This window comes from Notothenia rossii (assembly GCF_949606895.1).
Source record: "Notothenia rossii genome assembly, chromosome: 4".
In the NCBI taxonomy this organism is placed as follows: domain Eukaryota; kingdom Metazoa; phylum Chordata; class Actinopteri; order Perciformes; family Nototheniidae; genus Notothenia; species Notothenia rossii.
The window spans coordinates 67,537,437-67,562,139 of NC_136902.1; the positions used below are offsets into that span (position 1 = coordinate 67,537,437).

The 24,703-nt window shown below is 40.9% G+C and overlaps 1 protein-coding gene across 1 annotated transcript in view; it reads left to right on the plus strand.

Annotated features, from left to right (window-relative positions):
• Positions 1-2,169: 2,169 nt before the first annotated feature.
• LOC307036333 (uncharacterized protein) overlaps positions 2,170-24,703 on the plus strand; it is a 33,128-nt gene continuing 10,594 nt past the window's right edge. The window contains exon 1 of the mRNA XM_079676559.1: positions 2,170-2,404. The gene's annotated coding sequence lies outside the window, so the exon portion shown is untranslated. The remainder of the gene's footprint in view (positions 2,405-24,703) is intronic.

Below are 24,703 nucleotides of genomic sequence, written 5' to 3' on the forward strand. Positions count from 1 at the left end.
CCCAAATTTCACATTTGTCTCAGGGGGCTTTACAGTTTGTACAGAATTCGACACCCTCTGACCTTAGACCTTCACAAGGACAAACTTCCAAAGAAACCCCACAGTTAATGTGACAATGGGAGGAAACTGGTGTGAACGTGCTGTCGATCTCAGTTGAAAATAAACTGTGGGTTTTTCTATACTGGTCCACGCCATACTGCTTGGATGTCACTGGACTACCTGTGTAATGTGTGCTTTATCTGTTCTCATCATTACTGTTTGGATGCGAAGCGTCCTTCAGCAAAGGCAACCAATAACTTGACTTATTTCTAATTTGACATGTTTCTCAGCCTTAATAGTTGTCTCCCCTCCCCGTCCCCATTCACACCAAGCTATGGTTTGTATGTTCTTCTTTTCATCGCAAGTGTGTATACCGTTTTTTACTGGTTTAGACCCCATTTACACGGGAACGTTTGCGTTAACGCTCCGAATTCATTTTCAAAAAAGTATTCCTTTCATACGCATTCGTCTCATTTAACGTGTCCGTTCACACGAGACCATTGGAAATGCTGTAGTACATATGCCGGGCCTGTAAGTGGCAGTGTACTTCTGCACGAGACTGCTCGAAAGCGCTGGAGACGCTGTAGTACATATTCCGGGCCTGTAAGTGGCGTAGTAACTTCCGCCACAAGATACACCAAAAGCAGCGAAGAAGACCCCCGAGCATGGTTGCCCTTCTGTTTATGCCCCGCGGTGGATTTAGCAACATGTAGTTCATGTAATCCTCCATGTCCAGTTGTTGCTGATGGTTGTGGTAGAGGAGCTGTAGATTTTGCACTAACATCTGTAGCATGGTCAGTAGCAGTAGCAGTAGCTACTGACAGTAGCTACTGACCATGCTACAGCGTTATGGTGTAAACAGCACACTAGTGTCAGTTCTGGTGTCCTTGAGTACAGCACCCATATCACTATTGGACAATTCTGCCACACCATAGTTCAATGATATTTCTTTCAAAATGATAACTAAAGAGGATAGGTCAGGAATACAATTTTGGTCACAGCAAATAAGCCATAGTTCACAACTAGTTAAGTTTGGTGAAGGAGAATGTGGCTGATCTGTGACAGGAATCTCTGGTGTCCTGCATGAAAGTCAGACCCATCAATCTGAGTGTTGGTTCTAGATAGAAGATACTGGGCTGTGAAAAAAGCGACCAAAAAATGACATCATAGGAACTCATAACAACCGCCTGCATGAAGACGCTCTGCTGCTGAATCGCTTTCAGTGGGCGCTCGAAAGCAGATGGAACAAAGCTGTAGTGCAAAGTGAGCGCAGCGCAGCGACGTGCAGGCAACATGTGCACTTTCAAATTTAGCCTGCTCAGTGCGAACTCAGTCCTTCTGTCTCCATCTTCTTCCAGTTCACTCTGAATGGTTTATTTTAAAAGAAGGGGGGGGGGGGGGGCTCCTTACCCCTCCCCTCCCCATTGCCCCCTCTTCTTGCTGCTTTGCCCCCATTGTTCCCCTTACACACACACACACACACACACACACACACACACACACACACACACACACACACACACACACACACACACACACACACACACACACACACACACACACACACACACACACACACACACACACACACACACACACACACACACACACACACACACACACACACACACACACACACACACACACACACACACACACACACACACGTACAATACAATGCCTGAAACGTGAATGGACCAGCCACCATGGGGAGAGTTGTAAGCTGTTGGCGCCCAGACTCTCTCTCTTTCTCCCTCTTTCTGTCTCTCGCAATCTATGAAAAGCTCGCGCGCATCATGTTCTAGCGGCTGGCGAGCAAATTAACCCGCGACGAGATAATTTTTACCTAAACCGTCCTTAACTGGGGGATGAAATGTAGGTTGGTGGGGGGTACAGCAAGGCAAGGGGCGGGGTCGCTCTAATAGTTGCTAGGGGCAACCATAGGGGTCCTTGTGCGTCCATGCATGTGATTACACGCGTGTGTGTGTGTGCGGCGCGCGCGTTCGGAACCTGCTAACGTCCCAAGACCTCTCGCGCCAATTCCATCCCTATCCACTATTGGCTGAGAAGGAGAGAGAGAGAGAGAGAGAGAGAGAGAGAGAGAGAGAGAGAGAGAGAGAGAGAAAGAGAGAGAGACATTGAGAATGAAAGAAGGGGAGAGAGAGAGAGACATTGAGAATGAAAGAAGGGGAGAGAGAGACTGAGACAAGCTAGGGAGCGAGACAGACAGACAGGGAGAGAGACATAGGCACAGACGGAGAGAGAGAGAGAGAGAGAGGCTGGTAGGATTGAGCCCGTGCAACACAACAAGCTTATTACCCTTTTCTCCACGCGCTTGGAAACGGATTTACGCGCACGGAAGGAGGTTTGTTTGGCTCATTTATTTACCTTTTCCCGGCTTTTATCGTGTCCCTGCTGCTGTTTGCAATCATATCTGCCTCTGATTTATTTATTGTGCTCCTCACATCTTTCAATGAACAGCTGTGGGTGCAGTTTGAGGCTACAAGTCGTGGGAATGAGTTTAATGGCGATTAGCCGGCGGGTAATTAGCCTTTAACTGACACATTAACTCGGTAGTATTAGTAGTAGTAGGAGCGGTGTGGTTACACTGACCGGGGACGCACGAGGGGCTTATTTTGGCGTGCATGGTCGGCGGGTCTTTGGTGTGCGCGAGGAGACAGAAAGTGGCGGAGGGGGACAATGAAGCTGCGCGCGGTGGCAAAAACTGTTCTCCAAAAATAAATTTGAAATATGTTCATTTTGTGATAAAGTAATTCACGTGAAATCTAGCCAGCAGATTAATCACACAGGCTGGCACCAATCTGGGTGTCTTTTTGGTGTGTTTTTGTGCGCCGTCTTTTCCTTTTTATTGAGCAAAACACACACAAATCTTCCTTATATTTTATAGTGTCCATGTGCGGCTCAACAGGGAGCGTTGGGTTATTTTTCATTCATATACACTCTGCAGGGATGTAAAGCCGGTCTATATTTCTACCATATTTCAATTTAAGGGGCGTTTGTTGTAGGCAGGCATATACAGTCCAATGTGAAATATGTGCATCTGACATGCGAGCGTGTCATCTGTTCACGTGTATGGGTGTCTACATGTGCATGTATGTGTTTCCAGCGTCTGGAGAAAAAAACTGCACAAAAATCCAAAGATGGATGTAACTGTGATTGAGTCTTTATGGTTATGGTCATACAAAAATTACATAAACAGTGCAATAAAAACCTGAGAATATTACACAATGCGCGCGCAGAGAGAGACGGTGGTTGGGGGTGCGAGGGTCTCTACCATTTTGCGCGTATAAAGGCGCTCGCACATGGCGACAGACAGAATCACATCATAATCACTGCCTGGCGTCCATGTGTGTAAACGAGGTCAACGTGGAGAGAGCAGGGAAACGTGATTATTTTTAGACCCTTCGATACAATTAATGTTGTTTTTATTAACGGATATAGTTTATTCTCTCTGAGATTGTTTGAAGGCAGGAGTAGAGAAGCCTTTTTCTCTCCCCTTCTTCCCCCACAATAGACAAGGGGGCTGCTTGTTGGGAATTTGGCGCTTCACTTGTTTTGCTCAATGAGGAATTCGGTGTGAGCCCCTCTCCCTGTTGTTGTTGTTGTTGTTGATGATGTGTAAGCCCTCCATGAACCCTTTTCTGGCTACTCTTTTATCACCATTGATTATGAGCATCCCTGTCGATTGGCTTATGAATTGACCATTCTGTGCTCTTTGCAATGCCCATATTGCATTCTGTCTCCCCCATGGCGTCACACTCACTCTCTATTGTTCCCTGTGTAAATCTGTTGGGAAACATTTTACATCGGCCCATTAACCCGAATGTACCTCCTCACAAACATTTCCATATGAAAAGTCACTATTTTACTGAGTAACACATTGCTAAAGTATCTAAAGTGTGGGTCCATCCTGTGAAGTCTGGTGACCTTCTTAATCTTTCATGTTTTTTATATTTGATTTTTTTTAATGCTGTATTCTTAAAATAAATGTTAACCTTAAGGAATATATTTTTTCATGGCCTGTAGGAAGCGGGGAATAAAAACATGTCGTCATATTAGAAGCTTTTTTGCCCCCAAAATGGAGGGGAAGGAGGCTCCGAGGAGACCATTAGCAATGCAAATTAGTTTTTTTTTCTTTTCTCTAACGGGGGCTAGGCACATCATTGGGGCTCGGGCACCTGCTGTCTCGAGCATGCGCGCGGCTGGATGGCTGTCTAGCTTCCTCCCCTCCTCCCCCTCAGCCTCGTGAACGCGTCTCCCTCCTTCCTTCTCATCAGAATAGGTTTCTTGTCCACGTGAAGACGCGCTATTGGGGCTTTTAACGGATAAACACACAGAAGAAGAAGAGCTCGTGGCTGTGATTGGTCTCGCGCTCTCTAGCAGCCTTATTTTAGCAGAACAAAAGAAGGAAATAAATGGGAAGAAATTAGAGGAAGAATGACGGGGGAGTTTTAAAGACAGAACTGAAATAAATGGGAGGCGGTGAATTAAAAGTGAGACAAGCAAAAAAAGTATACATCCAAGATGGATTGGAGGATGGTGAGCAAAGAAGACAAAAATGAAGGAAACTGGGTTTTTTTAGCATAAAAAATCGCCCAATCAGAAATGTACTTGTAAACAGATATAAAGTCACTTAAATTGTCTTTTAATGGGGAACACCACAGAGGAAATTGGCATAAATATTTCCCGCCCTAATTCAGTAGCATACTCACTAATGCAGATTTTTGCAAAAATCTCCGGAACAGAATTATTTTGTAATTCTTGGTTGATTTTGTTGCCAATTAGTTGGATATTTTGGACATCCCTTCATCTACCAGTAAATGAAAAAACATGTTTTGGCTTTTAGTGTCTTGCCCTCATCTATTATTTGTCAGGAAAATATTACTTTACTATCTGTTTATACAGCAGCCTTCACCTTTCGGTGTGCACAGGAGGAGTTATATACATTATTAAATCCATATCTGTGCGCAACTGTGTATGTAGTGCTAGAATAGGGGCGGCTAAAGTATAGTGTTATTAAAAAGGGACCAGCAAACAGACCGAGAGGAAACAGGACAAATATATCCCTGGACGCACATACACAACAAAATATAAATTAATTCAATCATTACATTAAAGATTGTGCAGTTCAAATAATTGTATAAAACAATAAGGACAAGCCAATTAAAAAAAAATGGTTAAAGGGTGACAATTGAAGATGGACAGATTAAGGAGAGAAGAGTGTGATGTAAAAAGCAGACGAGAAGAAGAGAATATAAAGATGAACATGACCGTAGAGCAAAAAAGATGAGCAAAGGATGGATGGTGACTTTAAGGGAAGAGAAAATAGAAAAAACGTATGAAAAAGAAAGAAAGATTGAGAATGGGAGGAATCTAGGACAAACTAAAGGATAAAATAAATGGAAAATGCCAATAGAAACTAATAAGGAGATATAATGAGGATATAAACAAAGAGGTTAAGGGTAGGAAAGGAGACAAATTAAAGGAAATGAGCAGGAGGACAATAGTGTAGTTGACAGTAAAGGGGGGAGGAAGGTTGATAAGTGAACGGAGGAAAGGGAGAAATTATTAGTTAAAACCAGAAGAGACATTGATGGAGAGTGAAATAAGGACTGATATAGAGGAGTAAGAATAGGACAGCAAGGAGAACATCTTGAGAAGGGGACATAAAACAAGAGTTTAAGAAGACAGGAAATAACACGAGCAGGAAGAAGAAAGATAATCAATAGGGGGTGGGTGGAGGAGAATACATTCAAACGGCAGATAAAAGAAGATAAGAAAAGTATATAGGGACAAAGAAATGGGTTAAGACAGAGAAGGGACAGGAGAGATAAGGAAAGAGGAGAAGGGGGCTTAAAGAGAGTAAAGGGACATACAGTAGATGGAGCACTGAAGAAACTGAAATGTATTATGTCAAGAGATTCCCCATAACTCTTATTATGTTAGTTGAAAGAAATAACATTAATATTAGTTATTTAATATCATTGCTTTCAATTAACTTGATGCAATTATGTGAATTCTGTTGACATAGTCAATGTAATTAAAGTCATTGTTCAGTTTTTCAGTGAGGATTGGAGGCAGATTGGAAAAAGAGGAGAAACTGGAGGGAAAATATATGAGACATGTTAGAGGTTAGTTGACAAACTAAAGGATCTGATAAGGTGGGTGAAATAGGGGGTAGGCCATTCACGGTCCGCCACGTGAACGCCAGCAAACGGCAAAATATCTGCCGAGCAGATGGAAAAAAAATTGTTATTTAGAAAGCCAACATGGCGACCGCAGTGACAAGACAAGGAGAAAATTGTTCAGTAATGTACAGCTGCATTTTCCCCTGGTCACATGCACATCATCAGGGTTTTTCAATTCAGTGCAGTATATAAAGGCAGCCTGCAGCAGACGATTCACTTCATTACCCGTGTAGGGTTTTACTGGAATGTAAAGGTTTCCTTCGCATGGCCTCTTTTGCCTTTTCCCCCAATCAATGAAGTTGCTAGAGGAGCCAAGTCACACTGATTTAAAGCTCCTTACACTCCAAACTGACACCAAAGAACACGTCCCGACGGAACGTCGGCTCACGCCACCATGTTTCGCACTGGAACACACCGCAAAGACTTCAGCCGACGGCCAAGTTGCGCGTACAAACTGCGCCTGCGTGAGTGGCAATAACTCTCCTTACCAGCAGGCGGCGGTAGTGTGTATTCGTCATTCAAAAGAGGCAACAACCAGAAGAACAGACTGCGTAATACACCGAGAGAAGAAGAACAGACTGCGTGATGCACCGAGAGAAGAAGAACAGACTGCGCGATATAAACAAACAACAAATAGCGTGTGCTTTCCGTTTTCACTCTACGACGAGAAGCTCATGGGGTTTTCCCGAACCTGTGTCGAGAGCTGGAGTTAAATGAAATCTCAGATTTGCCTTCTTAATAGTTTGTTTGGGTCCCTCACTTCCGTATCGCTTCTTATGCACTGATTCGCTAGCTGAACAGCCAGTCAGAGTGATTTCTTTGGCCGACAGCCTGTGGCCGACAGCCGGCAGCGGAAGGTTTTGGCACGGCTGAAAAGATACGACGGTGCAGTACACACCAATCTGAGTAGGGCGACACGACGCTCATCGGCCCGACATCTATCGAAGCCGAAAATCGGCTCGGTTTGTAAGGACCTTAACACGCTGTTGCAGAGAGAAGTCGCACCTCTGGGTTTACCCCCAAGGTTAAGGTTTTTCTTTCATTAAATACAATAACAGTTTATAGTGTTAGCTGATGTGATCTTTATTTGGCCTATTAAATCCGAATCACCCATGTTTGGATGGCTGACGATCATTCTGCACAGCATCTGTTACCCCTAGTTTCCACCGGGTCCGTCTGCACCACAGCGTTCAGAGCAATCGCGGCCACTCTAGTCAATGGGTGCTATTCCACCAGACGCGCCACGTTACGGCTAGAAGCGTCTCGGCGCTGGGCTCCGCTAAACATAGGATGCAAGTCTATTTTCGACGCGAAGCGTTCCATAGCGCCGGGCAGGAAGTGGACCGGTCAGAGCATCCAGTCAATCCCCAAAATAAACTAATTTTGCAGACCCTATCCCTCCGTGCCAGCGTTCTCCTCCGGTTTACAGGCACTGTGTAAATTATATTTACAGAATAATTATGAAGATGTATGCATTTTTTTACCACTAAAATACAGCAACACATCTTTGATTCATGTCGTTTATAACTGGAATATTACAATTATTATTAACTTTGTCTGCACAAAGTAGCCTGTCCAGGAAATATGCCCAAATCAACAAAAACTGCGAGCCGGCACGCAAGACGCTCCGCTTCTGAAACGCGCCCGGTGGGTTATGACGCTGGAGGAGGTCGGAACAAAACCGACGCGGCGCAGACGGACCCGGTGGAATCTAGGGGTTAGAGTTTTTTCATTAAGGAGGGAAATCAGCTTGAGTTATGTAAGCCATTGTCAAATGCATATGCCATGGTTGAGCGGTGGAGGCAGATACTGTGGTGTGAAGTCTTCAATACATTGTCACTGTTCATGCAGCTCCAGGAGCTCTTTTTGCAGGTTGGTTTTCATTCTGTAAGAAAAGGGTAAGGGAAACCCATCAGATGCCTGAAACGTGTAGAACATGTTTTAGAATGTTTGTAATTGTATAGGATTTGTAATAAATGGGCGGGAACAAAACACCTATAAATGTTAAGATTGTTCTATTACTCAATGAAGTCCTTTCCAGTGGCATTGAACTGATATGTCCAAAACGATTTTGGTACACATTTTTCTGTAATTCAGATTGACTTAATTGTGATCCAAGGAAGCTTTGATAACTATATGGACTACAATAAAGAGATAGGTCCTGAACAAGGCTGAGCAACAAGTTATTTCAATAACTGGCCTGCTGAAGCTTTTTTACAGGGTTAGTGAGATCATATTTTGGAAAAGCCTTAGGATTTTGGAACATCATGGAACAGATGTTGTGGAGGGCGAACACAACTTTTTCTTTGGTTTTTGGAGAACTCTTTCCTTTCCATTGGCTTTTTTCTCTTTCTAACATCAATTGGTAGTCCAAACTTCAATTGAGCAGATCAGCCAACACCCATTGGTTGTAGTTTTTAGAATTGGAGAGTTTTCTGATTCTTTCTGTTTTACATGATTCTAAACTGAGTTTCTGGGTGTTTGTCGCACAAAACAAGTTATTTAATGATGTACATTGGGACTTGGGAATATGGGATATTGTGTTATTATATATATGTTTATTTTTTTTTAGACCAGATGGTGAATGTCTTAAGTATAATAATGAACAGATTATTTGATATTGACAATAGTAGCTTGGTGCAGCTTCATTGTTGATGACTTCATAATGGTGGTTGTTTGCCTTGTTGGCTGATGTACAGTCCAACATCTAAACAGGGGATAAAAAACACAGCAAGTTGACATGGTGCACTGTTTAGATATTTCCCAGCAGATATGAAGAGATTATTTGATCAGAAAATAGAAAACCTCTGCTGGAAGGACTTAGGAGATAACATCAAATCGGTATTAAGCTACACAGACAGATAGCGTGGCCATGGATAAAATATTTAGCTGGCTTTCCAAATCAGCCTTTTCCCTCCCGCTCTGCATGTGTGTGAGTCCCAGCCCCCCCAACCCCCAAATCCTAACCGGCATGCCTGTTCGCTGTGAAAAACAGGGTCAGGCTGGAGAAAAAAGAGAAAGAGAGAGCGAGCACATGATGGGCAGATAAAGGCTTGTCTGTGTCTGAGGGAGAAGAGAGTGAGGAGGATGAGAGGAGGAGGGGGAGGAGGGGGCAGCGTAATGAAGGGGCCTCTCTGTTTAAGAAGGGAGTTGCGGCTCTATAGAAGGCTCCCATGGTGGACAGAAACAAGGCATTTAGTCTGTGAGTTGGCCTCTGTACCGCCATAATAGGCTCTTATAATGATGCCACTATGGACAGGGAGGGGAAAACAGAAAACAGAGAATGTCCCTTTAAACTGCGGGCTTGTTGTGAGGAATGCCTATAGTGTGATGAAGGTGGATGAGCTGTTCGGTCATGGGTAGGAACAAGAGAACGCCTCATCTGGGTGAGAGTTTAGGGCTCTGGACATGAAAAGTTGAGCACTGGGGCATCTGATGGCCCCAATTTATATCTGAATTCATATTGTAATGCTGATTTGCTGTTAACATGTCATTTTGGAGTTTTAGAACCAGGGTTGTCATTGGTAATGTATCCAATTTAATTCTCCCTAATCTAAGATGTGGATTAGGTTTTGATAATGGTGAATTCGAGGTGAGAGTCAACTCTAGAATAGAAATATTCTATTAATAAAAGTATTTATTTCCAGATTACGGTTGGTGGAAGCTGAAAATGTTGTAAATTGACACAAAACACAAACACATAAACATATTCTTTTGGCCTAAGATAGGTAAATTCTTCTGGACGTAACTTCAAATAATAAATCTTGGTCTTCAATGTCTCTTGAAGTCATTTTTACTTGACCAATCTGTTATGACTGGATGAAAGCTTCCGGTTGATTTTTGGTTGGTTGTTGAAGTTTAAAAATGTATAAACTTCTGGTGAAAAAAAAAAGTAAATTCATCCAAAAGCCCATCCCTGCAAAAAAAACTGAAGCACATGGCTAACTAGATAATGCAATTCCGGAAGAAATTGCTAGTGGGAATGCTTTATGCTGAAAATGTGACGCTAAACTGCTAGGCTGAAATGTAATTTGTAAGAAGAAAGTGAAGAATTTAGATTAAAATGAAATGTGTAAGAAGAAAGTGAAGAATTTAGATTGAAATTAAATGTGTAAGAAGAAAGTGGCAAATTTAGATTGAAATGATACATGAACACTGGGGGCTTGAATATGTGATAAGAGAAGAAAATAAAGTAAAAAGGCTTGGAAAAGCAGCAGAATATTTGAACTGCAAACTTCTGAACTAACTTGATGGCGAATAATCTGTCGCCATGGCAACGGCATTTGATGACACCCCATAATACGCTTAGATGCGTTGATGGCTGCATCTTTACCAAACCTGTGAAGTTTTGGGGCGTTTGGAGCAGTTTCACTGAAGTTATGAGAAAACCGTGTTTCATGGCGAGCATTGTGTTGCCATGGCAACGGCATTTGAAGAAATCTCAAAACTGTCCCGTAGATGTCTTCACGGCTGGACTGTTAGCACAAATGTGAAGTTTGAGCACTTTTTAAACATTTTCATAGGAGTTATAGCGACATCACGTTTTATGGCGAGGGATGCGTTTCCATGGAAACGGCATATGGTGAGATCTCAGATTTGGCGTAGAGCTGGTAAGGCATTGACCGGTGATATACAAGGGAAGATTGGGGGACGATTGGACCGTGTCGATGGGACTTACAGCCACATCGTGTTTCATGGCGAGTGGTCCGTCGCCATGGCAACGGCATTTGATGACACCCCATACTACGCTTAGATGCGTTGATGGCTGCATCGTTACCAAACCTGTGAAGTTCTGGGCTGTTTGGAGTATTTTCACTGAAGTTATGAGAAAACCGTGCTTCAAGGCGAGCATTGTGGACTGTTTGCACACTGCTATCTGAAGTCTGCTGCTCTGAGCATGTCAGTTGAAGTGATGACATCATCGTGTTCCATTGCACAGGTGTTAATAGTTGAGCTAACGAGGTGCCTAGACTTCAAAGGCTTCACTGTTCTGAATGAGAGATGAACCTCTTACATGTGAACGTTTTGTGGAAGAACCGTAACAGATATCTGTGAAATTTCAAAACGTGAAGCATGTCAAGGAAGTTGAGTATCTGAAGTGTAATTTTTGTGTACTTTCGGGTTAATAATGTGGCCTTTTTGGCAGTTTAACTAAAGGTGTGCGGTTGCTGCTGTGAGGAAATATCTGGCTGAAATTACAATGGGCTTTAATGGAGATATGTTGAACGTATCACTTCATGCCCTCAAGAGGCACTTTGTTTAATTATTTTTTGCTTAATTATTTGTCATTTTTCAAGCTACGTTGTCATGAAAAATTATGTCTCAGGAATGTAGGGTTTGGGAATTATGGCAGTTTAAAAAATATATATGAAGGCAAATTTCAAGCCGTCCTCCACTCTAACTCTGACATCACGCACTCTGCCTTAACGAGTTGCGCAATGTTAAAGTTCAAATGTTAAAAATGTGATGAATTATGGGATGTATCTCTGGAATTATGAAAGTTATGAATGAGAAAAGTAATAGCCATCGATTCCCGACCAAGCTGAACGTTTTGATGTTTGAACGGAGTTTCTGCAATGTTCAATGCGGGAGAAGAAGCGCGGCAAAATAGGTCGGCGGAATAATAAACTTTTCGTGCGTAGAAGAACAGAGAACTAAATTATTATGCAGAATAATGGCAAAGGCTTGACCCACCCACATTGCTTCTGATTGGTTTACTATGATATTCCTACCTGGACCCTCACCAATCTCACTCCTCAAGTCATTACTTAACAAATCCAACAAACAGGGCAATGAGTTTTAACCAATCAGATTAAAAATACCATAATAGCAGAGTTTGTCTTTTTAAAAACAAAGGGCCTTCAGGGGAAATTGGTGTTTGAAATGGGAGTCTCAGACAAATAGTATTTTGGAACAATGGGCCTTTCAGTCCCTTACTGATCTAACAAAGGTTAACAATTAATTGTATCTATTTCATTTTCTATTGTTTTAGACATTGACAGCATAACATGCGTTGTGTTGCCTTAGTGTTAGGTCATGCCTGATTTGAGCTCATTTTTACAAAGTGATGTCCAACCAAGTATGGAGAAGCGATATTGTTATACTGTAAATTTACTTAAGTAAAGAATCTGAGTATTTCTTCCACCTCTGGTTGTTATCGTGAAAAGTGACAGATGAAAACAGGGTTCATGTCTGTTTGCTTTTTGTTGAAATACATTAGAAATAAGTAGCATTTAAGTGACGGGCCTTACGCTATTTGTTAAAAGTACCTTATTCTACTGTATCCATTTTGAATAATGAATTATAGCGAACTGGGTTGTTACAGAAAGAAACATTGGAATTAAGGTGTATTTTTGGAAGCAGTAAATGCTGGAGATTTGGCTCCATGGTGCATTTTTCCTCCTAGTTGCCCACAATTTCAGCCTTCCGGCCAATTTTGAAATGTGAGTGCTTTGTTTTGGATATTTCCTGCAGCGGCAGTCAGTCAGAACTGGGCTGGAATATGGACGAATTATCGGAATCAATTTGATTTATCTGTGGATAATGGTCACATTTTGTTCTGCCTCCTCTGCAGAAAACGGCTAACAGTTGGTAAACCAAAGACAGTAGTAATACAGATCAATATTTAAGTTACAGCTGTATACATCAAACCATTTGTTTGTTTAAATGACGCAGATAGTTGCAGTAGGTTTGGAATTAATTAATTTAATAGTTTACTGATGATAACAGGCAAAGCAATATGAAAAGTATCACGGATAAGTTTGATCGGTTAAGAAAGGACTCTTTACATTTGTCAACAAAAGCCTTGATTCGTCCACTTTTCAACTGTAACATTTTCTGGTCAGTCACAAAACATCATGACCTCAGTATTTTTTTTAAATCATGTGACAGCCTTGGATGCTAAACACAAAGACATAGTATTTTATTGGCTAACTATCTGAAGTCCATTTTAGTCTGTTCCTCTGTCTTTATTGGCTACCTGCTACTACAAGCTGCTATCGACTACTCTTTTATGACTTGTTCACTTATTAAGTGGTGAAAATACACTTAAATTAGTTGGAATCACATACTCTGTTCAATAATTGAGTGGTGTTTTGGTCAGGTAAGTGTGTTAGTGAGTTCACTGGGAATTAAAGATTTAGACATCATACCTATTGAGTTAAGCACCCGAGCGCTACAGCCGGGATGACGGGGTTAAATCCTTATTACGCTCTTGTTTTCATGCTCTGAGGGTGTGTGGTGGATGTGTTTTCCCACTCTGAGCTGCTCTCTGTATCTTTTCCTTCACATGTGAACCTGTGTGAGAGCTTGCGTGCAGCCTCTCCTGATCCCTCTGATGGATTTAACAGGCTTAAATCAAGTGTCATGTAATTTGAAACTTTATTGCTTCCTGCAGGGAAAGCCTCTTTTCCCTGCAGACCCTGAACTTTCAGAGGTCAGAGGTTGAGGTCAGCTGCAGTGTGAGAGGGAGTACGGCCTGCATGCAGGTTGTAGGGTTCTCCTCGAGGACACATCAGCAGGTGGAGGTATATGGTGGCTAAAGGGCAGTCTCTGTAACGTTACATCATCCAGGAGTCCTGCTGCATAATCTGCTATTTAAATAACACTGGAATGGCACTCAGAGAGCACAGAGGTACGCCTTCATCTAATGCTGCATCCACATGTTTCCCGATTGGTCCCATTTCTTAAGATGGGAAGTTGTTTTTCCTACTTCATTGCGTTCAAGAGCAAAGAATATCATTAATTGAAATGCTCAGAGCGTTTAACACATTTTCGTACTTATTTTTCAAACTATTCCTTTGTTAGATGCAGCAAGAAGGCCTGATCTTGCAATGTTAACTACATTGAAACATCATACGTTTATTTACCCCAACATTTGGTCCAAATCCAGAAAATGTATTGGTTATTCCTTAGACCTTGCAACCTTTTTCCAATACGTTTCACAAAAATGGCTACAAATAGTTTTACAAACAGAAAAACAGACAAAAAACATAACCTCCTTCGCAGAGGTATCAAAAGGCAACTTCTAATGGATAAATAGGAGAGAACAGATTCCAATGATTATTTGAAATATCTAATCATATACTGACTATTTTATAGATCCCAGTTTCTAAAAGCCCAAATAGACTTCTTTTAAATATCAGGTTTTGTCATTAGAAACCCTAAAGATATGTACTTGATATATCTGTTGACCGACTAATCATGCGCTTATCGTTGTGGCTCTAGTTCGTTATTGTTTATTACATTTTTGGCAACACAAATTCAAAACGTCATCCTCTTTCTTTCTTTTTCTATTTGCAGATTACTCATGAGCAAACACACTGCTGGAAACTAGCACAAAGATACCTTACTCAACGTTTTTTTATTTTGAGGACGAACTGGGTTGAAAATAAGTGGACCCTGATAGCAGTGCACATGAAAGCCTTTCAGATCACTCCCAACCCCGCTTCCCATGCCAAAGTACAACAGCAGGGATAATAAGGGAGTTGTATTTTGAAAATAGGTCTGAATGGTAATAAGGCCATGAAAAAAAACATCAATTCAGCTCAAACTTTTCAAGCAGCTGCTTCAGGCAGATAAAACAGATTCCACACTAACACAGACACACACATTGTCTTTAAGGGGATAGGAAATCTGCAGGAATTGAGCAACACATTACTACTGAAAAAAGATCACAGAGAACGACAATGTAGATTTAAAAGGCTGCAACTTAAAATTGCCAGGACTGATCCAAAATATTTGATCACCTAATGAATCAACAGTCTATCATCTTCCCTGTAAGCCCATATCTTTATCAACCCTAGAAATACAAAGTTAATTGAATACAGCATAGAAAAAAACTGCAGTTTTTACATTGAAGAAGCTGGACTCTTTATATTTTTTGCTTAAAAGATAGTTTTGCAGAAAATTGATATCCTATTTTTTAGGGGTGCACCGAATGGGTAATTCTTGGCCGAAACCGATACCGAAAATAGGAAACAGTTGGCCGAAAACCGAATGCCGAAAGGCCGAAAATTATTAATAAAAAAATATATATAATGTATACATTTTTTACCAATGTTGTTCAGCTACCTGATTATGGAAAAAGACATGATTATGGCAAAACTTAACTTAAATAATAATCACTATTATGGGTCCATAAAACATTTATTCAGCACTTTTGAATGCATACTAGGGATGTAATGATATACCGAATATCGCGGTAAATAAACTTCCCAATACCGTCGTGAGACTGACAAAATCTACCGCGATTTTAAAAAAAAAGTAATTAATTTTCTTTTTTTCTTTCTTTAAAACACTTTTTTTTTAAAAACCTTTATTTAACCAGGTGGTCCCATTGAGATCATCGATCTCTTTTTCAATAGAGACCTGTCCAACATGGCAGCAAGTAGGTTACAACATGAAAATAAAACAACAGATAACACAAAAGGACATCGTATTTACAGGGCCACATTTACACACCTAGAGACATGTACCAACCATATATTTATATCTCGCCATGTCAATAAGCCTGCGTTAGACTTTTTCGCTGTCCGTCATTTTGACAGACAGGATCGTAAAATATCCGTCATAATCCCTTATTACCCGTCGGGTCTGAACAGTTCACGATAGAGCATGCTCGTGAACTGTCAACGGGGCGGGGGGGGCGGTGTTATGCCTTGTGTGCATGCACCTCGCGGGACGCGCACAGCGTAAAGCAAAACCTCCCAGACATGTATTGATCTGTACGGCAAAGTACGGTTTGGAAACTATATAATTTCCTTTTGGCGGGCATGCATAACACCAGAGCCTGGCTGCGGGGAAACGTTGGCGCTGTTCCGAGTTTGTTCTAATCTGTCAAAATGACAGACTACTTTCAGATTTTTCCGTCATTGTTAAATAAAATATTCGGTTAACGCGACCACTGGTTTCCCAGCAACATCAGTACCAAGCGAGAGAGTTTTTTCCAGAGCAGGGGATATTGTAAATGCCCAAACATCCCAGTTTATAAATACCTGGAAATGTGGACATTCTCATATTCCTAAAAACCTGTCTGATGATGCTGAGTGAGTGACTAGTGAGTTTGAGTTGAGTTACTTGAAAAACTAAAGTGAAACTTGATTTATTTTATTGCAGGGTCTGATTATTAAATGTCCTTGTTTATTTGTGAGATGCAGTGGCATAAAGAAAATGCTTACTTTATTTGGTAGTACTAGTAGGTACAAAAACACTGGTTTTCTTGTTCCAGTCTGTTACTGTCACTTTGTTTTTGACACTTAAAATACTGCTATCCTACAAAAATGCTGTAAAAATCAGATTTATTATGTAATAAAAAAACATTTTCCGAGTAAAAAAATTTTTTATTTAAAAAAATATATATTAATTTTTTTCCCCTTCCCTTTATTATTCAATATCGCAATACATACCGTACCGTGGACTTGTTATCACGATATTATCGTACCTTGAGTTTTTGGTATCGTTACATCCCTAATGCATACAGTACATTAATTCCAAATCAAGTGCATTTTCTTTTCTCTGTAGGATAACTACAACAAAGTGCATTCAGAACAAAGCCAAGGTGCTTTAAAACTGCATAAACATCTAGGCCAGTAGGCCTACAACAAAATAGTGTAAATAAAGACTGTAACAGCAAGGCTTCAACAACAACAAATGCACCTATAAGTTTGGTAACCTAACGTGTTGTTGTGATGACTTAATCAAAACGCGGCGACAAGCACGGCGGCTGGCTCACAGCCAACATGTCTGCCGCTGTGAGATATTTCAAAAATATCAGAGAGAGAGGCGCGGATTGCGATTTGTAAAACGTGTTCAGCTGACATTTCTCGAGGGGGTGTAACTGCAAAGACTTTCACCACTTCGGGATTACTCCACCACTTGAAAATCAAAACACCCGGAATAATATGCGGAGTATGATCAACGTAACCCTGTTCTCTGACATTCGGTGATATTTTTTCGGTGCTAAAACCTTTTAAACAATTTTCGGCCGATAATTTTCGGTGCATCCCTACTATTTTTAACATATCCCATGTCTAAACCCAGCCAACTTGTTTATCCGTCTACTCTCTGACAGTTTAATGCACATTAGATCCTAGTGAGGACGTACATTATTAAAATATTCATTTTTTTTTTTTTAAAGGCTAAATTCCTAAAACATCTCATTGTTGTCGCTTTTATACATCAGGAGGAATAAGCTTGTTTGTTTGGGACTATTTTCAGCGGTGAAGTGATCCACATTTAGTTCTCTTGTGAGTATCTGGGATTTAGTCAAAATGGATCTCTATACATTTACGGGACAGTTTTAACGTCTGAAGTGTTCTGTATTCCGTTTGTTGTCGGATAAGTGTGGAATAATCATGCAAAAGAGGTGGAACACTTTGTTTCTGGATAAAAATGGAGGTCTGTGGCACAGAGGATGAAGATATATCAGGCTTTGGATGCATTCTTGACGATAAGAGAAATACCAGACTGTGTCACTTATAAAATGTGAAAATAAGTGACAGACACAAAAGAATGACGAAGACTTATTGGAGGGAGGATCTCGGATAGAATCAGAAAGACAAAATAGGCCCTAGGGACGAGAGAGGGATAGACTGAGTGGGCTGAATCCAGTTTACATTGGCTGCTCTCCTTGCTCTGGATTAGACCTTGGCCTAATACCTTTACACTAAAAGGCCAGTATGTCCCCTCAGAGGGCAATCTGTCGCAGGAACACACAGGGCCATAATCCATAGCAACAACAACAGTTTATCTGGCTGAAGCTTGCTGTGCCAGCTTCGCTCATACATGCTCCATGTTAGCTTTTGGATGCCAATGAAATCATCGCTGAACATTTAAAAAAATCTGAGCAAAGAGAAGACGAGAAAGGAGCTTCTATTGCTGGCAGCCTCCTTTGTTTGGACGATTACCAGGAGTGCCATTAAAATGAGTTAATAGACCGAGACTGAATGAACAACCTTTTTGACAAGCGATTAATTATTTACCAAGAAAAATATCAATAATTCTATGCTTCTAGCTTCTCTGATGTGAGGAGTTGCTGCTTTTGTCTTTTATCAAACCATTGGCAATAGAATACTTTGGGATTTTGACAACTTTGGTTGGACAAATATATGTCTACCATTGAAGAAAATGAAAAGGCCAAATTACTTAAACGTCAACCCATTAGGAACTAAGGCTGGAGCCACACGAGGACGATAACGCAAACGGACCGAAATCGATATCAAAAAAGTATTCCGTCCACACGCAATAGGCACCAGAAACGTGTCTGTTCACACGAGACCGCTGGAGACGCTGTAGTACATATGCCGGGCCTGTAAGTGGTGCTGTAGTCTGCCACAAAAGTAGCGAAGAAGACTTCCGGCGCATGGTTGCCATGGTTGCCCTTCTGTTTATTCTCCGCCGTGGACACTCTGGCTCTTTTTCTCCCTCCCCGAGGCAAGCGTTTGCTCCTGCTGTAAATCTCCCCGTTAGTCCTCCAGCAGATGACGAACACCCACCTCTCCGCCTCTTCCAAGGGACGAGGGGACTGTGCGGCAGAGTTTCAGTTTTTTTCCGCCAGTGAACATGTCCGTTAAAGTTTTAATCTTCCGGACAAAAATTTGAAAAGTGCCGGTCAAAGGTCTTCTTTGTTATTTAATGAGCTTTAAAACAAATGAATAACGACTATATATATATAAGAATAATAAACGGAGCCTCTCTTTTCCTCCCCCTCTCCTGACAGCCCAGCAGCTGATCTCTGAGCAGCAGAGGTGGGGAGAGGCAGGGCTATTGCTTCAACAAAGTTATCCTTTTATGCGTTTACATGTCGGCCTCGTGTGGCCGACCATCTATACGATAGAGAACTGTAACGGATATGACCGTTATCTTCCTTGTGTGGCTAGGGCCTAAGAGGACGATATATTAACCATCAGCTCCAACAATAATGTTTCAACTAGCAGCTCGTAACAGCTTGTTTTCATTTATCTTACTGAGATGAAACCATTTAACTAACAGCGCTAAGAAGGATTTAACTGATTTACATGTACGGGTACATAAATAAAGTCTACTTAAGAACAGGAAATGTGTGCTTATTGCTCATTGTCTTCAATCAAAAGCATTTGTCTTTGCTTGCATCCAACTGGCTCATAGGGAAACTGTGTGCAGTGTCCAACAGGGACAAATTTAGCAACAAGCAAAGAACAAAGATGTAATCAGACCTTACCAGGTCATCAAAGTGATTTAAGTGATACAGCTCTGTTTTTGATTGATTTTACAAACCAATGTTACCTTCATCTGGCATCTGTTGGTAGGGTTGACGCCAGATTACAGTCTATAGTTTTGCCCTGCTGCATAATTAACCTCTAAAAGTAATGATTCCAGAACTGCAAAGTGATCATTTTTGTGTGAATTTGGAGGGGGGGAGGAAATGTGTCCAGATCAGTTTGCGCTTAAACGGTTCATAAGATAATCCTAGAGATATAATTTAACAAACCTGCCGCATCAAACCCTCAAAGTCTGCAGAAGGTATAGAATTACAGCAGGAGTTGTTGCAAGATCAATTTGTTTATCTGAGAGCAGGATTTTTCAGTAAAAAACTTTAGGAACAGTGACCGTTTGACCTTAGACCGAGGAACAATTGATTCAATGTTATAGCGGTTTGGATCAAGGATTCTGTCGTGTGGCTATGAAAGTTCAGCGGGCTTTGGATTCAAACTCTTCAGGAATCTTTCCAGTATCATTAGACTCAACTATCTTCAATGGAAGAAAATGAGGCTAAAGTGTTTGGGTGCAACAGCTACATCTTAGATCAGAAAAGCAGAAGTTGCACTACGTGTTGATTGCTGTGCATCATCAGAATTTCTCCACTGTGACCAATCAGAAATGGGGATTAAATCCAAACCAAGCAGCTGGAGATAGTTTGTAAAGAAACCTAATGGCTAATAGTGAAGCCATTAGCCACCCGAATGCAAAAAACGGATCTATGGTTATGACCAGTGGTTCAAGTCTGTTGTACAAAGCGTTCTGAATGGCCACACTAAGAGATAAGCTTGCAGTCATTTCCGCCTTCTGGATGCATCCCAAGTCTCTCTGCGTGAGTTCCGCTTTTGTGGGACAGTTTAGTCTTGAAACAATGGATTAGGCAAAGGTAGATAATGGCATACACGTTCTGGCCGTCTCCTCGAAGTTGTGAAAGACAGATTGAGATTGATTCTGCACGTCCCTCACTTGGTTCATTGCCAATTCTTGGATTGTCTACTACATGTTCAGATTCAGCCCATTAACATAATACCTTTAATTACAGTCAATGTTTCAGTTTTTCAGTGTATGTCATATTTAGTATGTGCTGATTAGACGCTGTAGTCTTGGGAAACATGTTTCTACGCCTCCCATCAGATATTTCGTCCGGTCACAGGATCGCTGTCAGGCTCCTGTGACCGACCTGATTAAGGCTGCTCGTTGTATGAACTGCACAAATGAATACGATTTGCTCTCGTCTCGGTGCGGACACAGTTTCCGCTCCGCTTAGCCTCAGTCTGAGAGGTCACATGTTCAATTCCCAAAGCAGCTACTGTTTGCCCTGGAGGGAGAGGTGATGTCACTGTAACTCCGACAGCTCCGTGGAGTGTGAACGCTTTGACTGGACCGGGTTCCCTGAAAGCCTGATTTCATTTCATTTGACTGATGGTTTTTTATTACAAAATGCTGCGGTCTCTCTGTGTTCCCAGCTGCATATTTTACAAGTACGGCTCCATACATCACCTGGAATGTCAACATCATACATTTTCATTGTCATTGTTGCTTCAAAAAGGCTCAAGTCCTCCAGTGCCCTTTAGTTTGAGCTTTAATTTTAACAGTCTTATTTTAGAAATATTATGGAGCCTAGCAGGTAATACTGAAAAGAAAAGAAAATCATAACAATTTGTTGCACCAAATTTTAAATGACTGTGCCCATTATGCTTTTTATTACAAATGTTTTTCCTTAAATTCATAGAATTTTCAAGGTAGTGATATTTTCAAGTGCTTTGTTGTGAAATTATGACATTTCTGTGCAATAGAGAAATGACGGCCAAATCCAAGAAGTCATTGTCTCAATTTCTTATTTAGGTGTACAAATGATTAACTGAAGGAAATAAATTAAGTTATAGTGGTAAGTTCTTTGAACGATGGGACTTCAAATAAGTCAAATGTAACTTCCTCTCTCATGGAGCAGCTCTTTAAACACCAACTTAACAGGTCTGACTGTTTGTGGTGATCGCATGTATGGAGTGAAAAATCGATTCTGGTTAACTGCTCATTGGTATTTTTGCTGCTTCTTTCCTACTGTGTACTGAAACTGCTTCAAGTCAAGATCCTATCTTATCACACACATTCTGCTTTTGAGCTTCCTCTAACAGCCCACTATTCTCTCAGCTCAGGAACCATGCTGTTTGCATTCAGGCACTGAATGATGCCACATCTGCACCACAAAGGGTTTAGCTGGAGGGCTGAAGCTGTGTGTTTGTGTGTGAATGCAGTGGGTTTGAGGACATGTTGATAGCAGTAAGGTGTGAAGAGGGAGGGCTATTATCACAGTGTGAAGAGGGAAACAGTGATTGGCCACTCTGCCACCTCACCGTTGACCCCCATTAAAGCTGCATTAACCGGGGGATTAGATTGTCATTAGAGAGAGAAAAAAACATGCAGCTGGGAATGCACCCAGGAAGCTCAGAATGACTGCATTAAAGTTATCTGCAGCAGGAGCTGTTTGCTTCCAGCCTTTTCATATCAACAGAGTAAATCCGTGAAGACATGCGCAAAATTATTATTAAATGTTCATTGTAGTGGAATATTTACATTGTAGATGGAAGATTGGTCCTGATTCAGAGGTTTAGATGTACAGGTGGCCTTACCAGGCATTACATTCTCCCCTAGAGACAGCTGTTCAGTCTCAACATCTGCTAATCTGCGAAAACTACAGGAAGTCAGTGTCACAGCTGCAGTTACACGTCAATGTCCCCACCTACAGCCAAAGCTGAGAACTGCTTTAATTTTGAGTCTTTCACCACCTTTAGACAATTTCCAAATGTTTATGTACAACCTGTAGGCAAAAGTTAAATATAGCTAACTCTTCTATACCAAATATGCAAACTAAGACAACAGAAAATAAATGTAAATAGAATGTTTTATTGTATTGGAAATCAAGCACAGATGTTTAGCAAATGCTTAGGTTGTGGTGATTTTTTAAGCAGTATTCCTTTTACACCCATGTCTTTTAACAGATGGAAGGCATAATGATGAATTTTCCAAAAATAATGTATATTTTAGAAAAAATGAAAACTATCATAATAATAATAATCATTTTAATTTTTTGATGAATCAATAATGTGATATTCTTTTTTTCTGTAACTCTAATGGAATTCAGGCAAATACTAAAATACATAATAATGAATGGATAATAATACATTGGATTTTCCAAAATCTTCAATAAAACATTTGCAATGGAAAACGGTTTTCTTTTTTATATTAATTACGTAGGTGTGTTATGGGTTCCTGGTCAGAGTGTGTGGGCCCATAAAGCTCAGGAGTTTGACACCTGTGGTCCTTCCTTAACCTTGGTCAAAATTCGAGTTGCCTAAACATGGTTACCATCATGATTAACAAATCATTAGTCACGTCAGGCGGAAAATAAATGAAGCCTATTGTTAGTGGGCATTTTGTGGCTTTGTATTATGAAAAATGTTTCCTCATTATGTAAAACATTTGAATCCATTTTACTCGAGACCTAATTACTGTTCAAATTAGTAGATAAACTTAGTTTCCAGGCGACAGAGTTGATAAATGTGTCGCAGTCCAGAAATGGAAATATAAATCAGCTTGTGGCTTTATTAGTCACACAAGAGAGACAGTAACTCAATATGTATTGTACATGTAATGACCACAAAACTCATACATGACTGGCATCCCGCTGCTTCCTGTCCCATTGTAATTTAATTTATGAACAACAGGTTAACCTAAATCTGGCTACTTTACTGTAACAAAGAATTACAGGAATTAACATGTACAATCTTATTTCTCAGACACAGTTCAATGTCTGCAGGTGGCTTTTAAGTGTTAAAACTGCAGAACCCAAGTTGTTTGACATCAATCTCAAAAATTGTCCTTCATTCTCTTTGTTAAATTTGACCTTGTAATGAGGTTACGGGAACCTTAGCATTGTCTTTGCCTTGTGCTATAATTATATAAAAAGTTGAATTGTCAGAAATGCCTGAACAAGAGATAAAGCCTGACTGGGGAAAATGTACAAGAGTGATACGGATAGACAGATGGAGGTAAATGAGAGAAAAGTGCAAAACAGAAGAGACGGATAAAGACTACGATAAGCGAGACCGAAAGAAGCCAGTAAGGCGAAGAATGAAGAGAGACTGAAGCATTAACAGAAAGTAAAAAAGGCAAAGAGACAGATGGAAGGAGAGACAGTGATTGTCGGTAAAAACGAAACAGAGATATAGTTATCCGAAAGGGACACAACTAAAAAGAGACAGAGAAAAGACAAACATAGAAAGACGAAGGTGATGAATGAAACGCATAGACAAACTGAAACAGAGACGATTTGTAATCAGCTCATGTCGGCACCACTCCTCTTCTTCCTCCCACCCTGCACCCCCTCCTCTTCTTCCTCCTATCCCTCCCTCCATTTTGTCATCCTCCTCTGTCTGATGCTGTTCCAACACCTCAGGCTTCAGCCTCTCATCCACCATCCAACACTCCGCCAATGCTCCTCTGCTGCAGCAGCGCAATCACCAACAACCAAGACAAATAAATAAAAATCAATAGGAAAAAAAAGGGAAACTGAAAAAAACCTGCCCATGGTGGGGCTGGGTCTCGTGTGGCTGAACGTGACTAACAGCTGGGGAGAATCCAGCAGAAACTCACATTAATAAGACTTTAATGTCTGTTTAAAGACGCAGTGTAAGGGATTTTTATTCCTCAGTGTATCGCCGTTTGAGTCATCCTTAAATTAAAAACTTATGAATCTAGTGAATCCGCAGTTAAGATGATCAACGTCCTATAAGAGAGGGGCGAAACACATTAAATGTTTATTTGGCACCCACTATTGGACAATGTTACTGGCAAGGCATTCTGTTGGTTCTTTGAAGATCTACTGTGAGCTGTATTGACTCAAAAAACATGATTTAACCTTCAATACAGTCGTTTATCAAGATGAATGTGATCCTCATCGCAAATAGATTCTTCAAAAAAAAGGAAATAGAGCAAAATCCGCTGCTGCATGTGCAACATTTTGACAATAATAGCCAACAAAGGCTGAATAATTGATTGGCGGAATAGAAGATGAAGGGCTTCATAATCTCAGTCCAAATTCAGCTGCTAATGAAACTCCCACAACTGCCTGAGCAAACATGTCGCCGATAGAGGGAAATATGTTTATCGTATGCAAACTAAAACTAAAGAGCCAAAATCGCCAGCGTGAGCAGCACTAC